The 19,503-nt window shown below is 39.8% G+C and overlaps 1 protein-coding gene across 3 annotated transcripts in view; it reads right to left on the bottom strand.

Annotated features, from left to right (window-relative positions):
• LOC142435012 (bromodomain and WD repeat-containing protein 3) overlaps window positions 1–19,503 on the bottom strand; it is a 175,854-nt gene that overhangs the window by 123,814 nt on the left and 32,537 nt on the right. The window lies entirely within an intron of this gene.

Here is a 19,503-nt window from a genome sequence, read left to right on the forward strand (position 1 = left end):
CCTTTGGCCTTTGGCCCTGTGACCCCAACTCACTTTTTGCCATAGTTGGTAAGTAATACAAAGCCCTTTTTGTACCAATTAAGTGCTTAGAGGCCCTTCATCCCGCCAGGAAGCCTTGGCCACAAGACGCTTCGCTCAAGTACCATAGGTTGGCAAACTTAGCTGCGCCAAGGACTATGAGGTGCCCTACTCCACCAATAAACCCCTACCCAGTGGCACTTAAACTTTCTCAATTCATAGACCATGAAGCCTTCATGGATGTCTCCTGGATCTGCTCCACTCCTGGCACTGCATTTCCGTAACTACTACTCATCATGTGTCCAGCATTACAGCTCTTCCTCCTCGCTAGTGGTGATTTCCAGTAGAAATTCTGGATCAAAGGATATGCTCCACCCCTAGGTCTTCTTCCTTGGTGGTTGTGTGATCCCCCTTTTTGCTTCTGGCATGGCTCATTTGAAGCCTGGCAGAATGGTAAGACTGACAAATCCACAAGTCAGGGTCCATAAACCCTATTTGTGTTGTTCCACCACAAGAAGAATGGCAGGTACCTTGATTGACATAATCAGCAAGCTATCTCTTATCTGGTGGGCCACAAGCACATCACAAATGCATCGCCCTACCCCATCATTTGGTGGGAGTTAAAAAATTATAGCAGAAGAGTCATATTAAGTAAACCACTACACTATACCATTCAACAATTTTAAATCCTGCTAAAATTCTACTGATAGAAAAATTACAACTACTATAGAGCTTTGTCCAGTGTGGCAAAAGATGTACTATTCATATCCTGACTTAAGGGTCTAGTTCTAGACCCTCAAATAAGGTACCTCTAAATAATCATAAAAAGATAGACACCTTCCATGAGATGGAATACTGCAATAGCTAACCCCAAACATAGCAACAATTCTGAAGATGGCACATCATCAGGCAATGTTCATTTGATAGCAACTAACAAGAAGGAAGGACTTAGCCTACGAGCTACCACGGTTTCCCTTTCTAACTTTTAAACTAGTATCCATTATAAAATTGTGCTAACATTTGACGGGGCTTTGAAGAGTAATTTTTATCCTAATGCCCAATGTTACACATAATAAAAATAAATTCATAGTGTTGAAAGAAGTATTTCAAAGTCATAGAGCTAACAATTGACTTAGAATGGGTTTGAACTTGCGTCCAATGTTCTTTTATCCCATCATCTGCCTCTCAATACTCCATGTTTAACTATACTGGCGATGTTCACCTCTAACCAAATAAAATAAACTGATTACATCTAAAGCAGTCAGCCTTCTTCCTTGTGTTTCCAGGTGACACATATCTATCCATTATCCGAATGTCACATGCACACAAGCATTTTCATATGTGGGTGGAGGGTAAGTAAGGGAGGGAACTTAAGAGGTAAAACACAGTGATCATCTTGGGAAATTAAAGGGCCGGGCAAGTAGCCCCATAGGTAGAGCGCTAGCACAGCTGTCTCTAGCTTTACTTTGGGAGAAGGATATTGTGGAAACGTAACAATAGCTCAGAGAAAAGGATAAGTGGCCTCAGGGTTCATAAATATAAAAGAGGGAATAATAGCACTTGACTTGAGAATTAGGTGAAATGAATTTTGTAGAAAGCACTAGCATAGTAGGTACTCATACAGAAAAACTTATTACCAATTCCTCTTTCCTTTCATTTCCTCTGTGGTCTCAGTCTTCTAAACTTTGAGCATGGAAAGGGATAGAAGGAGGAGAGACAAGGGAGGGAAGGAGGTCTCATATTAAACTAGTGATCTTAATGGATAGTAATTCTTACACTAAAGGGAAAAAATTTAAACACTTTATCTATAGCCTGCTGAACATAAGGTTTTTTAACCAGAGTTTTATAAACCCTTATTTATATCATCAGTTGACATTTTATTTATTACTTATATGTATCAGGTACTGTTCTAAGCAATTTACATAGTTAACATATTTAGCCCTGTTAAAGGAGTCTCTGTAGTGTACTACAGGAGGTCTAGTGGCGTACTGGTTACTACGCACTGGGCTAGGATCCTTAAGGTCTGCAGTTTGAAACCACCAGTTGCCCCGCTGGAGAAAGCTCTTTCTACTCGTGAACAGTCACAGCTTCAGAAACTCACAGCGGCAGTGCTCATTGCCTCAATGGCAGTGAGTCTGGCTTTCAGTACAGTGTTTAAGTGCTCTGCTGCGAACCAAACTGTAGGAGGCTCGAACCCACCAGCCACTCCATGGGAGAAAGATGTGATTGTCTGCTCCCATGGAATGTCACAACCTTAGAAATTACATGGGGCTATGTCATAGCGCTGTGATTTGGGATCGACTCAACATTTCTGTAAACCCTATTTAGTGGGTACATTATACCCCCTTGTCATAGATGCAGACATTGAGCCATGGAGGGGCTACATAACTTGTCGCAAAGCAAGTAAGTGGCACAGGGAGCATCTAAACAGCTCACCTGGCATCAAAGGGTGATTTCTTATACATATTCTTATACTAGATTCTCTAAAAAGGAGAGAAACATGAGAGTTTACCATTTGACCCAACAGTAAAACTGTGCCCCAATGGCATCAACAGAACTTATCCCAAACCTTAAGTTCTCAACCAGAGCAAAGTTTGCCAAATCACCCAATTTAATATATATTGTAGTTTTTAAAAAAGGAAAACAGAATATGCTTTCAAAGGAAGTTTGAAAACCCTAGAAGTGATGAGTGAGCTCAATAATGTTACAGAAAACATAATCAACACACTAACACCAAATGTGTTTCTATACACATGGCAGAAACCAAAATTAAATCACAATACCATTTGTATTTGCTCCAAAGAATATTAAATACTTAAGTAAAGACTTGACAAAACGTATGGAAAATCCATATGTAGAAAATTACAAAATAATAAAAACAAAGACTTTAATGGATGGAGAGACATATCAAAATCATGTATTAAAAACTTGATATAAAAAACATTTAAAAGCACCCAAAATTAATTTACGTAGTGAATGCACCTATCAAAATCACAGCAAGATTTTTCCAGACATGGAAAAGCTTACCCTAATGTTTAAAGAAAAGGCATAGGCTCACAACAACTTTGAGAGAGATTAAGTTATAGGAATTACTCTACCCCGTGTTTAGGCTTACTACAAAACTAGAGGACTTAGACAGTGTGGTACTGATGAGGATATATCTAAAAGGAACAATGGACCAGAAAAAGGTCTACTAAGAAATAGATCTAGACAAATATTCTGAAAAATAAGTCAAATTCAGTGGAGGAAGGATAGCCTTAAAAAAAAGTGCTGAAACAATTAGTCATTCATAGGCCAAAATCAGAGCATAATCATGAACCTTGTCCTTAGCTTAAAAACTTAACTTAAACTTATCCTTAGAATTAAATGTAAGACATAAAGCTATCTCACTTATGGGGGTGTGGCAGGGAGGATGTAAAGAATCTCCAAAACCAGAGACTAAGGAAAAAATTCTTAGATTTGACAATAATCCACAAAAGTAAAAAAAAATCAATAAAATGGACCTCTTCAAAACCAAAATCTTTTGCTTTGAAAGCCCATGTATACGGGATGAAAAGAGAAGTTATAGATTAAGAGAAAATATTTGCAAACCACATATTCAACAAAGGACCAGTATCTAGGATATAAAAAGAATTCTTAAAACTCAGTAATAAAACAAAAAGTAAACAGTCCGATTAGAAAGTGGATAAAATATATGAACAGACATGTCCATAGAGAATATACAGATGGAAACTATACACATGAAAAGATGTTGAACACCAGTAGCTACTAAGGAAATGCAAACTAAAACCACAAGATAGCACACTACACACCTATGACAATAGCTAGAAATAAAAATTAGTGACACAACATTGGTGAGGATGTGGAGAAATTGATTACTTGTACATTGCTGGGAGAAATGTAATGCTCTGCAAAACATTTTGGAGGTGTCTTAAAAAACTAAACATGCAATTACCATACGATCCACAGTCGCACTCTGGGGCATTTAACCTAGAGAAATGAAAACTTATGTTCACAAAAATATCTGTACAGGAATATTAATAGAAGCTTTATTTTAATAGTCAAAATTAGAATCAGCCGTGCATAAACACTTCACCAAAAAGGGTATATGAATGGCCATTAAGCCCATGAACGATCCTCCAGGTAAATAATAGATATTAAGTCATTGCCATCAAGTTGATTCCCACTCATAGCAGCCCAATATGACAGAGTAAACTGCCCCACAAGGGTTTCCAAGGATACAGACATCCAGGAAAGCAGACTACCATATCTTTCTCATGAGGTTCAACCTGTGGGTTTCCATTGCCAATCTCTTGATTGTGTGCTTAATCATTTCATGATGCTCTACAACAATGGCTCCTTATTAGGCATTCTGTACCCAAATCGGTGGCCCTATGACAAATTCTGATTCACAGCAATCTTATAGGACAGAGTAGAATTGAACCATAGTCTCCAAGGCTATAAATCTTTACAGAACCATACCGCCACATATTTTCCCTAGGAGTGACTGGTCATTTGAACTACTACCGATGTTTTGGTTAGCAACTGAGTGCTTAACCACTGTGCCACCCGAGCTCATTTCATTAAACCAAACCAAAAGCCAAACTCACTGCCATCAAGTCCTTGCCGCTGCAGACTCCTAGCAACCTGGCAGGGCAGGGTCGAACCGCCCCTATGAGTTTCTGAGACTGTTACTCTTCCAAGGGGTAGAAAGCCTGCTCTTTCTTCAGCAGAACGGCAGAGCACTGATGGTGTTGATTGATGATCGTGGCCCAATGCACAACACCTGGCCACCAGGGCTCCTTCCTTTATTAAAGTAATCATTCACATTAAACCAAACCGCTGTCATCAAATTGATTCCAATTCATAGCAATTCTGCATGGGTTTATAACAATGTACACTTTATGGGAACCGACAGCTTCCAAGGCTGCCCCTGCTTCTGAGAGTAGGAAGCCCCCATCTTTCCACCAGTGAGTGGGTGGGTGCTTAGAACTGTGGATCTTGTGGACTGTAGCCACAGGAGTAACCACGACCACACCAGGGCTCCCTAGATCAAGAACTAGCCGAGCTCAGTCCTTTGGAGGCAAAAGGTAGTCAAGCATTTATTTAGTGTTTTCCCAGACTTCACAAAATATCAAGTTATAATTCCTATTCCTCCTATGCATAACTTCTCCATTTAAAAAATCACACATGCTTCCCACCCTGACCTACACAGATATTCTCTCCCCTAGTCTAGCCTACAAGTTACAAGAAGCCATTAAAATAATTGTCTTAAAGGTCACGTATTCCTTAAAGCCTTTCCTTGTTTCTATGACCAATTTCATTTCTCCCTCCTGACCATTATACTCTACATTTCCCTAAACCAATATCTATGTCCTGCACTATAATATTTGAGCATCTGTCTCAACATCCCAAATTTAGAAATTAATTCCTTGACAGCAAAGACTGCCCCTAGCACTCAGGAACATGCTTTGCATACATTTTATATTCATTCCATATTTGTGGAATTAAATAAAAGTATTTGAAAAGGATAAGTAATTTGATTCTCGTTTTGAACTTTTCAAGATCAGTAAGAATTACACAGTCTGTGGAATAATTAAATTGTATAGGGAGCATTGATCAAATCCTAGTTTTCTTATGACATAAAATATTATTCCACATTTTCCTACTACATCTCTAAACCCTTGCTTCTCTGTTTCTTTACTATTTCTTCTACATGGATTTACTCAGGTTGAAATGCTAAAGGCTCCTGCTAATTCTATCCTGAGCTTTCTTCTCCCTATTCTTGTGCTCTTGAGTCATTTTGAATATACCCACATACTAATTTCTTTTTCATCTTTCATCTCTAAGTCTAACTGTATCCTCAGTGCCATAGTTTTTATTTTCTAATTCACACCCATCCTCTCTATTGGATGTACCGCAGATGGAGACTTCCCGCAGACAAGTTCATTATCCTGGCATTACAAGCTTTTTCCTTAACTTTGTACAAACTCAAGACCGTTTCGCTTTACTTCTTTTATGATCATATCCAACCAAACTCAATTAATCTCATCTCTATAATCGCACATGAATCAATCCAGTCATCTCTAATATTATTGTTAGGACTTTTACACACCTCATCTCCTGTTTATGTGTACAGTAGCCTCCCCTCTGAGTTCTCTGCCTTCCTTTCCCTTCCCTCGCCCTGACTTTCTTTTATCCAATTTAACCCAGTCTGACATGAGTCATCTTTTCGAGTTAAAAATCTAAAAAGCCTGGAACCCATATGGGGCAAAAAACTTTGAGAGATGGAAAACTCAAATTTTTTCACTAAAGTGAAGAAACATTTGAAAAGCTGTACACTGTCAAAGGTAAAAGTTTTAATACCCCGATAAACAAGGCAGTACCATGGGTCTAGCAGGTTTGAGTTCAATTACTCTTTTCAAGAACACCCAGTGAGTGCATAAGCAAATGTGGTGCAGTAAGCTGGTGGTGCCTGGCTATCAAAAGATACAGTGTCTCTGGGGTCTTAAAGGATAGAAGATAAACAAGCGGCCATTTAGCTCAAAAGCAGCTGAGCCCACATGGAAGAAGTACACCAGCCTGTGTGATCATGAGGTGTTGATGAGATCAGGTATCAGGCATCAAAGACCCAGAACAAAATCATACCCAATGTGAGTAGGGGGTGGAGGCATGGAGTGGAGACCCAATGCCCATTTGTAGACAATTGGACATTCCCTCACAAAGGGGTCGCAGGGAAGAAATGAGCCAGTCAAGGTACAGTATATTACCGATGAAATGTACAACTTTCCTTTAGTTATTTGGTGCTTCCTTCTCCCCACTATCATGACCTCAATTCAGCCTTACAAATCGGATTAGACCAGAGCATACACACTGCTACAGATAAGAGCCCACAATACAGGGAATTGAGGATAGGTAAACCCCTCAGGGCCAACAATGAGAGTAGAGCTACCAAGGAGATAAGCCGAAAGTTGGGGGACACAGGGAGGATCAATCATAAGAATCAACTATAATTCCCTCCCATGGGAATGAATAACAGAAAAGTAAATGAAGGGTGACTGAAGACAATGTAAGATGTGAAAATAATAATCGATAACTTGTCAAGAGTACGTGAGGGAGGGAGGGAGAAGAGGGGATGGGGGGAAGAAATAGGGAGCTGATATCAGGTGCTCAAGTGGGAAGAGAATGCTTTGAAAATGATGATGGTGGCATATGTGCAAATGTCCTTGACACACTGAACGAATACATGGATTGCGATAAGAGATGAAAGAGCTACTAATGAGAGCCGCAAATGAATGTATTTTTTAAAAAGCAACAAAAAGACACCCAATGTGTCCCTTGTGCCTACAGAGTAAAGCCAAAACTTCTTACTATAGCCAAGGTTGTCAACTATTATTTGGGGACAAAATTCAGCCTACTGTCGAGGCAAATCACTGGGGGAGTGCAGCGGAACAGCAAGGGAATGGAGTGGCAAGGTCCCCAGGGAATGCTGAAAGTGGACTTTGGGGCCAGGGCATGGTGCCCCAACAGACTGGACTGGAAAACGCTCCAAAGGGCCAGCAAACGATCCCTGAACTAACTATAAGCTTTTCTCTTGTGAACAGTTTTGTTCTGTTCTTTGTCAGTGGTTTGTTTTTGTTGTTTTGTAGCCTGGTTGTATACTGCTGCTTTGTTTTCCTCTGTCTTGTTTTCGTGCATGTTAGTGTCTCCACAGGTCTGTCTGAATAGGACAGGCTGGATGAACTATCTGGAGGAAAAACAATAGGACCGACAGTTCCGGGGGGACTTGGGGTGGGGGGGTAGAGGGGGTAAGGAAGTGGTGTTAACAAACCCAGGGACAAGGGAAAAACATGGGACCCCAAATGGTAGAGAAGGGGGAGTGGCAGCCCTGGTGGGAAACGATCAAGAGTAAAGTTGCTTAGAGAAGAGGTATACTCTAGCCCAGGTGGCGACGAAGCATGGTAGTAGGGCAGGAGGAAAGTCAAGGGAGATGGAGGAAAGAGCTAGTAGTCAAAGGGAATTCATGGAGGTCTAGATAAATACATGTACATGCAAATATATATAGGAGGATGGGGAAATAGATCTATGTGTCTATATTTATAGGTCAAGTATTAAGGTGGCGGAAGGACCTTGGGCCTCTACTCAAACACTCCCTCAATGCATGAATACCTTCTTTTATTAAATTGGAACTCTATGATGCTCACTCTCCAGAACAAGTAAATGTGATGAAGAAAGCTGATGGTGCCCGGCTATCAAAAGAGATAGTGACTGGGGTCTTAAAGGCTTGAAGATAAACAAGCGGCCATCTAGCTCAGAAGCAACAAAGTCCACATGGAAGAACACACCAGCCTGTGTGATCGAGGGGTCACAAAGGGATCAGTTACCAGGCATCAAAGAACAAAATATCATATCATTGACTGCACACTTCCATGATAGGATCACTGAAGACAAATGGGTGCATAAGCAAATGTGGGGAAGAAAGCTGATGGTGCCCGGCTATCAAAAGAGATAGTGTCTGGGGTCTTAAAGGCTTGAAGGTGAACAAGCGGCCATCTAGCTCAGAAGCAAAAAAGCCCACATGGAAGAAGCACACCAGCCAGTGCGATCACGAGGTGCCAAGGGACCAGGTATAAGGCATCATGCAAAAAAAAAGATATAAGTGTGTGTATGTATGTGTATTTGTATATATGTATATATATACCATATTAAATGAAGGGGGAAGTGCAGAGTGGAGACCCAAGTCCCAAGTGTCGGCCAATGGAGATCCCCTCATAGAGGGGTTTAGGCGAGGAGATGGGTTAATTAGGGTGTGAGGTAGTACCAATGAAGAACACAGCTTTCCCCCAGATCCTGGATGCCTCCTCCCCCCAAATACCATGATCCAAATTCTACCTTGCAGGGCTGGATAGGACAGAGGCTGTACACTGGTACATATGAGGGCTGGAGGTACAGGGAATCCAGGGTGGATGATACCTTCAGGACCAAGGGTGTGAGGGGCGATGCTGGGAGAGTGGAGGGTGAGTGGGTTGGAAAGGGGGAACTGATTACAAGGATCCACATGTGACCTCTTCCCTGGGAGAGGGACAGCAGAGAAGGGGGGAAGGGAGACTCCGGATAGGGCAAGATATGACAAAATAACGATGTATAAATTACCAAGGGCACATGAGGGAGGGGGGAAAGGGGAGGGAGGGGAAAAAAAAGAGGACCTGATGCAAGGGGCGTAAGTGGAGAGCAAATGCCTTGAGAATGATTGGGGCAGGGAATGTATGGATGTGCTTTATACAATTGATGTATGTATATGTATGGATGGTGATAAGAATTGTATGAGCCCCAATAAATTGTTAAAAAAGAAAAAACAGACAAGTTCATTCATTTATATAATGTCTATGTTTACTTTCATGGGAGGTCCAGAATAAAGGGCTTCAACAGAGCTTTCCTGTATCTTCTCCTACTACAAACTCTAGGTTCTCATCATATCCTGTGTCAACAATCAGGCCCTTCATGTTTTAGTAAAAGTGCTATATATGATGGGGATCAAAATATAGGGAATAATATGACTGTTGCTTTTACGTGCTGTCAAGTCAGTTCCTACTCATACCAATTCATACCCTATTCTACCATGCTTTATTTAAAATGCATACAATAATGTGAAACTATGACTCTAACACAGAGGCTAGAAATTACTTAGGAATATTGTAAGTATTTGAGTATTAAAAATAACTCAGAACATTTGAAATGGTTGATAAGAGATTATATTATGGCAACAAAGGAATGTGTACTACTGACTTTGTTGAAGCAATTTGGTGGAAAATATACAGAATTTAGAGTCAAAATACGTAGGTATGAGACTAAATTTGGAATATGAAAGTAGAGTTCCACTATAGTTACATAAGGTGAAGAATATTTTTATGAAGATAACTGAAACACTGTAATTTGTGAGCCATTATCATTACAACCATAGTTATCTTCCTCTATGATCTAATATAATTACAAATCAGATTCTTATAACACACATCTCATTTGAGTTTACAATAATCCTCTGAGATTTGCTTCATTTTGTAAAAGAATGAGATGGAGTCAATTAATAAGCATTTGTAGACATAATCTCTTATGCAATATATTATAAATTCTAGTTTCTATGACAGTGGTTATAAACCAATTTTGGTGGGATTTTTCTATTACAGAATTAAGGTGGGATGTATGAGTTCCACTTTAGTACATAGAAGCCATGAGAAAGTTAAGCTTTATTGTGCCAACCTGGCCAATAAACACATGTGGGATGAATTGAAGGGTGGAAAGATAAATGGCTTGGTGAGACTTGCCTTTCTAGTTCTTGGGTCTCTCGCATTCTGATGGTCGGACCAGGGTCCTGCTGCCTTAGCCAGTTCCTGCTTCAATTGGCAAGGCTCACTTCCTGCAAGACATCCCTGAGGAGAAGCCACATGTACCTACCCTGATGCAGCCCTGGGTGCTAAAGCAGGCCTGTGGCGACCCCTGCCAGTGCTGGGATGCTAACATGTTTTGCTCCCTGATTCGGCTCTCCTCCCGCAGTCAGCATTATAGTTTGTGTTTTGTAGAACAGAGGAGGACTTTGTGGATTGGTGTCGGTTATATGGGTTAATGTTGGACTTGTGGACTCTGGCAGGACTGGATTGGGATGTTTTCTTGATGTGCACTTTACCTTTATATAAAACTCTCTTATACATGACTTTCTGTGAATTTGTTTCTCTAAAGTACCCAGACTAACACAGCATCTTTAAATAATTACTATTTTCATACCAATGATGTCCCCAGACCCACTTTGCTAATCTCATTTATTATTGTAGATACCCAATTCCTAAATAGTCCTTTTCTGAAAACAGTACCCAATCCCTGATTTTTCCCTGCTTCTTCCAAACAGCCTCAGAAACAACTACCAATCCAGAATGAATCTTGGCTTCCCTACTCTGAATTACTCAGTGGAAAACCCAAACTTTCAAAGGAAACTTCTCTCACTCCTCTGCTCTGGAAACCTTACATGATTCCTCTGGGGTACACTCCTTTATACAAGTCAATAAAGCTGATTTTGTCAAATTAGAGGCTTCCACCAGGTGGTCTTTGGCTGATTACTAAATTATAAGGTAAATTCTTTTGACTTATCCTACAAATTCAGGAATTTGGTGTTGACATAAAACTGACAGATAATATGGAGACTAAACCAGAATATCTCCAACCACAAGAGACTTTCCCTGCCAACACAGAATAACTCATTGAATTAGATTGTTTATATTACAATATTCTGATCAATCATGTTAAGAAATACTATATTTAAGCAAGTCCAGGTAAATACAATATCTGCTGGGTGAAAGAGTTTATCCCTAATTTTCCAGATAAAACTAAAAGTATATAAATGGGTATCTGATTTTCAATACAAAAGAGTCAATTGTATATATCAACTAAAAGCCATAACCAATAATAATAAGGTATTAGACAATATTCTTTACATCCTATTATATTCTAACTTTTAGTTTTAAAATTTTATGTGCATGTATAATAAAATGCCTCCAATTATTCTGTAATGATAATGAAAGACAAAGAAATCTTAGTTTCACTGATTATAATTAGAATTGTTTTACCCACAAATCAAGTTACTCTAACAGAAGTCACGTTTCACTTAGTATACAAAAGAATAATAATGTTTTATAAAGGATGACAGAAACAACCCCCCAGACATGTACAAATGTTACTTTATTCATAAAGTTTTCGCAGGTCAAGATATTTTTAATAATCCCAACTCAACTTTTATAGACTGATCTTATAACGGGGAATGACTGACAAAAAAGGACCAAGATTACGTTCAATTATGATTTTAGAAAGTCAGTAAGTAACTTCAAATTAATCAAGCAGCATTTTATCTTTTAACAAATAGTACCTGCAAACCCATCTCGAAATACAAACCTCAGGAATGTGGGGAATGAGATAGCAAATAAAGCAGGGGAAAGCAAAATGATAAAAATTAATCAAAAACAGTACCAAGCTCAGCAAATAACTGCTAATAAATTAACAATCCTCAGGCTGTACACATACAGAGGGCAGCAAGAACTACTCCTCACAGCTCAGATGTCTTACATCCCATCCATCATCATATATGTTCTCATCTCTCTCTATAAATTATTTTTTAGGAAACAAGTTATATGTAAACAAAGTTGAAACAATCTTGAGTTAATATTTTCTCAATAAAAGTCACATAGCCAAAGCTATAATTTTTTGTTTTTAATTTAAATCAGAAAATAGAATGGCATATATGCAACCTTCACATTGGTTAAAATGCAGTAAACAGAATTATCTTTCTAGTGGAGAGGATAATTGTAATCCAAGAGGACAATAATAATCCAAGAGCACCATTATAATCCAAGAAATGTAAAATGCTATAGGCACTCTGGAAAACATTTTGGAGGTGTCTTACAAAACTAAACAAGCTCGTAGACTTTCAGTCGATTACAATTTTTTGCCTTGGGTCCCTGCTTCAACTATACTGGAAAGTATGATTCTTCATTATCCAATGGAATGGCCATCCTTGCTCTGAATGTTAATGTCTTCCCAATATGGAATGTTGCTATACTTTCCAATAAATCTTTTTCTTAAGAATACTTTTAAAGCCAATGTGTATTCATTTTAGAATATTTATATCGAATAGTCGTCAGGATTTCCAAGACATGTCATTGCTGAATGCATCAGTCATTGCATGTAATAATATTAAATCCAACAGTTATTTATGATCCAGTTACCTCTCTGGCACTCAGAAGTACAAGGCGAGTCCTCTAGTAATACTGAGCTTCCATACTATTGTGTTTGAGGTCCTTTTCAAAGTTAAAATTTATCACATTTTAGCCTTTTGGCTAAGATCAAGTGTAGTGTCAAAGTACAAATTCATTGTAAAGTCCATCTCCTTTCAAGTTCCCTTTTCAGCCTGTGTGATCATCACTGTAAAGCAAAGTGAGGTTCGACTGTACTGACTGACATCTAGTGGTCAATTATTGTCAATGCAGCTCACCTTTTTGCACGTTTCTAATACTCAAAACTAACTGCCAAGGCTAACAGACTGGCTCAGGAAACATAACCCATCGATTTGCTGCCTCTAGGAGACTCATCTCAAGCTTACAAAAAACATAGGCTGAGAATTAAAGGCTGGAGAAAAATATACCAAGCAAATGGTAATGCAAAAAAAGCAGGGTAGCAATCTTAATATCTCACCAAATTGACTTCAAGATACAGGCCATAACGAGACAAGGAGGGGCACTATATAATGCTCAAGGGAACAATAGACCAAGAACCAGTGAGCATAATAACCATATATGCACCTAACAAGAGACCTGCGAAATTCGTAAATCAAACACTCCAAAAGATGAAAAAAGAGATCACAGGCTTAACAATTGTAGTTTGTGACTTTAATACACCACTCTCTGATAAAGACAGATCATTAGGAAAGAAACTCAACAGGGAGGCTACAGATCTAAATAGCACAATGGGAAGATTTGACTTGATCGATATTTTCAGAGCTTTGCACCCACATGCCAAAAATTCACATTCTTTTCAAGTTTGCATGGCACATATTCAAAATAGACCACATGCTGGGAAACAAGTCGAACTTGAGTAAATTCAAGCACATAGAGATTATACAGACATCTCTCTCCAATAATTGCACCATAAAGCTGGAAATTAACAGAAGGACAGTGAGGAAAACAAGGGTAAAAATTGGAGGATGAACAATTTCCTATTGAAAAAGGAGTGGGTATTGATCCAGATCAGAGATGAAATCAGGAAGTTTCTAGAAACCAATGAGAATGAAAATACAACATACCGAAACCTGTGGGATACAGCAAAGACATTTATCAGAGGAAGGCTGACAGCAATAAATGCACACATCATAAAAGAAGACAGACTCATGAATGATATGCTGACACAAAACTTACACCAACTAGAGCAGAGTCAACAGAACAACCTTACTAATAGCAAGAGGATAGATATAATAAAAATTGGAGCCGAGATACAGGAGAGGGAAAATAAGAAAACTATGGAAAAAATTAATGCCGCTAAAAGTTGGTTCTTTGAAAGAATTAACAGATTTAATAGACCTCTGGCAAACCTAACCAAAGAAAGGAAGGAACAAATGACATTGGCAAGGATGAGGGATGAAACAGGGGACATTACAACAGACCCCAATGAAATCAAAACGATAATTACACAGTACTATAAAGGTCTATATTCTAATGAATTCAACAATTTGGAAGACATGGACAAATATTTGGAAACACAATCCCTCCCTAAACTATCCGAGATGGATGTCAACAACTTCAACAGACCCATAGCAAAGGAAGAAATAGACAAGGTAATCAAGGGATTACCAACAAAAAATCCCCTGGGCCAGATGGCTTCACAGGAGAATTCTACCAAGCATTCAGGGAAGAACTGACACCAATCCTATACAAACTCTTCCAGAACATAGAAAAAGACGGAAAACACCCAAAATCTTTCTATGAAGGTAGTATAACTTTGATATCTAAAGCGGGCAAAGATGCCACAAGAATCAAGAACTAGAGACCAATATCCCTATTGAACATCGATGCAAAAATTCTTAACAAAATACTGACCAATAGAATACAAAAGCATATTAAAAAATAATTCACCATGACCAAGTGGGATTCATACCAGGGATGCAGGGATGGTTCAACATACGAAAGACTAACAGCATTATTCACCACATTGGCGGGAAAAATGATAAGAACCACATGAGAATATCAAGACACATAAAAAGCATTCGACAACATCCAACATGCATTCCTGTTTAAGACACTTACGAAGATAGGAATAGAAGGAAAATTCCTCAATATTATACAAGCCATATATGAAAAACCAACAGCTAATGTGGTAGTTAATGGAGAAAAGACAGAAACAATTCCACCGAAAAGGGGGACTAGACAAGGATGCCCCTTGTCCCCACTTCTATTTAACATTGTACTGGAGGTCCTATCTCACAAAATAAGACAAAGGAAAGATATTAAAGGTATTCAGCTGGGGAAGGAAGAGGCAAAATTATCATTATTCGCAGATGATATGATTGTACATATTGAAGATCCCTTAAACTCCACAAGCGGAATGTTGGAAGCAACAGAGGAATATGGCAGAGTGGCAGGATACAAAATCAACAAACAGAAGTCTATTGGACTGCTCTACACATCAGACAAGACCACAGAAGAGACGATTAAAAAGGTAGTACCCTTTGGAATTGCCAAGCACAAATTGAAATACCTAGGGATATACCTGACTAAAAAAACAAAAGATTTGTATGAAGAAAATTATAAAACACTACTGTAAGAAATCAAGAGTGACCTCAACAAATGGAAGAATATCCCATGCTCGTGGATTGGCAGACTGAATATAGTAAAGATGTCAGTTCTGCCCAAGGCACTATATAAGTTCAATGCTATCCCGAACTTATATAGTGCCTTCTTCACAGAATTGGAAAAACAGACTACCAACTTCATATGGAGAGAGAAGAAACCCAGAATTAGCAGAGAACTCCTCAAGAAGGACAAAGTGGGAGGGCTTGCTCTACCTGATTTCAGTTCATACTAGACGGCCACTGTAGTTAAAAGAGCATGGTACTGGTATAATGACAGATATTCAGACCAATGGAAAAGAGCTGAAGACCCAGAAATAAAAACATCAGCATATAGGCAACTGATCTTTGATAGGGCCCCAAAAATATTAAATGGGAAGCAGATGCTATCTTCAATAGACAGTGCTGGAAAAAATGGATATCTAGCTGCAGAAAAATGAAATAAGACCCTTCCCTCACTCCATGCATAAGAATAAACTCAAGGTGGATCTCAGACCTTGAGATAAAACCCCAAACAATTAGGGCCATCAATGAGGGAACTGGGACAAATCTGAGAACCTTGGCACAGGGATTACATAGGCTACAAGAAATAGGGAAGGATACAAATAAAGAGGAGACACAAATGGACAAGTGGGATATACTGAAGATAAGACACCTGTGTACATCGAAGGAATTCACCAAGAGAGTAATAAGAGAGTCCACCAACTGGGAAAACATCTTTAGCAATGACACATCAGACAAAGGCCTTATTACTAAAATCTACAATACTTTGTAAGCTTTCAGTAAGAGAAAAACTAATTGCCTACTGAGGACCTGAACAGAAGTTTCACAGGGGAAGAAATGCAAATAGCCAATAAACATATGAGAAAATGTTCCTGATCATTAGCCATAAGGGAAATGCAAATAAAAAAAACTATGAGATATCAACTAACACTCTCAAAGACAGCCCAATTCAAAAAATCAGAAAGCAACAAGTGTTGGAGGGGCTGTTGTGAAATAGGAACTCTCTTCCACTGCTGGTGGACCTGTAGGTATGAACAGCCACTATGCAAATCGATTTGGCGATTTTCCAAACAGAGGGAAATTGAGTTACCATACGACCCAGCAATCCCTCTACTGGGCACATACCCAGAAGGGGCAAGAAACAAACCACGGCCAGACATCTGTGCTCCAATGTTCATTGTGGCGCAGTTCACAATTGCAAGGAGTTGGAAACAACCCAAATTTCCATAAACAGACGAATGGATTAAAAAACTGTGGTACATACATACAATGGAGTACTATGCATCGCTAAAAAGCAATGATGAACGCATGAAGCATATCGATGCATGGGAAGAACTGGAGGAAATTATGCTAAGTGAAGTAAGCCAAGCACAAAAGGACAAGTATAACATGAGTCTGCACAGGTAAGTTTATATATATATATATATATATATATATATATATATATATATATATATATATATATATATACATGCGAGAACAGAAAGGTAAGTGCAAAGGGGGACAGGGAAAAAGCTACTGTACACAACACTCCAGGGGTGAGGTCCAGAAACTATGGCAGGGGCCAGACCAAATCCAGGGGTACATACGGTAGGCAACTAAAACGGGGGTGGAGGGAGGAAAGGGGAAAGAAAGGAAAAAAGATGTGTGATGGGGGAATAGGGCACTGACCCACCCAAGGAGAGGGTATTGTTTGTGTCTCCACAGGGAAAGCCAGTGCCAGACGACTGCAGTGTGCCGGCATGGAGTGGGGAGCCAGTGGAGGGGCCTGAGGGCTCGGCCCCCAAACCAGCTACGTGGACAACTGCCCCTCAGCCCAGAAGAATTTACTTGAGAGGACGGCACTGAAGCTGCAGCTAGGGAAGAGGGGCATGTCAGATCAGCACAAATGGGAACAAAAGAAGGGAGAAGAACAGAGTGTGGAGAACACCTGGCCCATCAAGCCTGAAGGACGATATGCCCACTCTGAACATCCAATGGACAGAGTGGACAATATGGCTGATCCCACTAGGAGACACACCATCCCTTGATGGCCCAGGACCCTAAGGGGGATAACACTGGAGACTCAGGGCTGGGACTGGCCCAGACTGACCCTGCGGAACTGAGGCAAACCACTAAAAGCGTGCGACACAGCAACTGTGGGAGCTGAGTAGGGAGCCCCCGAGGGAGTACAAAGGACAGACTTTGGGGCCAGAGCATGGTACCCAATTGGACCCGACTGAAGGGCATGACTAGAGATCAAACATCAGACCTTTATCTATATACAGGTTATTCTTTTTTTCAAATTTTTTCTTTTAATTAATTTATTCTTCTATGGGTAATTGGTTTCCCTTTTTATTGTCATAGCTGTGATCTCACTCATTGCCTATCTTGCATTAACTTGATTTTTGGTACATATTATTATCTCTACAGATCTAGATAAGATAGACTGCATGAATAATCTGGAGGAGAAAACATCGGGACCAATGGTTCCTGGGGGGGGGGGAACGACACGGGAGAGGAGGAGGAGGGAGCAGGGAGGTGATGCTGATGAACCCAAGGACAGGGGAGCATCAAGTGATCCAAAATCAGTAGCAAGGAGGGTGTGAGAGGCCTGGTAGGGATTCACCAAGTCAAGGTAACCGAGAGAAATTACTGAAACCCAAATGAAGGCTGAGCATGATAGTGGGACAAGAGGAAAGTAAAAAGAAATAGAGGAAAGAACTAGGTGACAAAGGGTACTCATAGAGGTCCAAAGACTGGAATGTACATATGTAAATATATATATATGGGAAAACATATCTATGTGCATATATTTATAGGTTTAGTATTAAGGCAGCAGATGGACATTGGGGATTCACTCAAGCACTTACTCAATGCAAGAACACTTTTCTCTAATAAATTGGCATTCGAGATGTACACCTTCCCTACATGATTGCTGAAGAGAAATGTGTCCATAAGCAAATGTGGTGAAGAAAGCTGACAGTTCCCGGCTATCAAAAGATATAGCATCGGGGGTCTTAAAGGCTTGAATATAAACAAGAGGCCATCTAGCTGAGAAGCATCAAAGCCCACATGGAAGAAGCACACCAACTTGGCTGACCCTGAGGTGTCGAAGGGACCAGATATCAGACATCAAAGAGCTAAACACCATATCAGTGGGTGCCCACTTTCCTGATACGATCGATGAAGACAAAGGTGTACATAAACAAATGTGGTGAAGAATGCTGATGGTGCCCAGCTATCAAAAGATATAGTGTCTCTGGGGTCTTAAAGGCTCAAAGATAAACAAGTGGATATCTAGCTCAGAAAAAACAAAGCCCACATGGAAGAAACACAACAGCCTTTGTGACCACAAGCTGTCGAAGGCATCAGGTATCAAGCACAAGGAAAAAAAATTCATATCATTGAAAATGTGGGTGGGTGCAGAGTGGAGACTCATAGGCCAATAGTAGTCAAGCAGACACCACTTACTGAATGATTGTGGGGAGGAGGTGCAGGGTAGCAACGATGAAACATAAAACTTTCCTCTAGTTCTTAAATACTTCCTCTCCCCACTATCATCAACCAAATTCTACCTTACAAATCTGGCTAGACTAGATGATGCACATAGACGCAGATAGCAACTGGAAACACTGGGAATCCAGGACATATGACTCTTCCAGGACAAGTGGTGAGGGTGGTGATGCCTGGAGGGTGGAGAGAATTTAGGGTATACAGGGGGAACTGATTACAAGTATCTACGTGTAGCTTCCTCCGTGAGGGAGGGATAGCAGAGAAAAAGGCGGGGGTAGACATCAGAGAATGTAATATATGACAAAATAATAATAATTTATGAATGATGAAGGGTTCATGAGGCAGGGGGGAGTGGGGAGGGAGGGGGAAAATGAGCAGCAGATATGAAGGGCTCAAGTAGACGGCAGATGTTTTGAGAATGATATGTACATATGTTCTTGAAAAATTGGATGTATGTATGGATTGTGATAAGAATTGTACGAGCCCGCAATAAAGTGAATAAAAAATAATAAAGTTTATGGTCTTAAAAAAAACAACTCACTAGCATCGGGTTAAGGCCACTCACAGTGACTGTACAGGACAAGGAAGAACTGCCTCTGAGAGCGCCC

Source organism: Tenrec ecaudatus, chromosome X (genome assembly GCF_050624435.1).
Source record: "Tenrec ecaudatus isolate mTenEca1 chromosome X, mTenEca1.hap1, whole genome shotgun sequence".
Taxonomy (NCBI): Eukaryota; Metazoa; Chordata; class Mammalia; order Afrosoricida; family Tenrecidae; genus Tenrec; species Tenrec ecaudatus.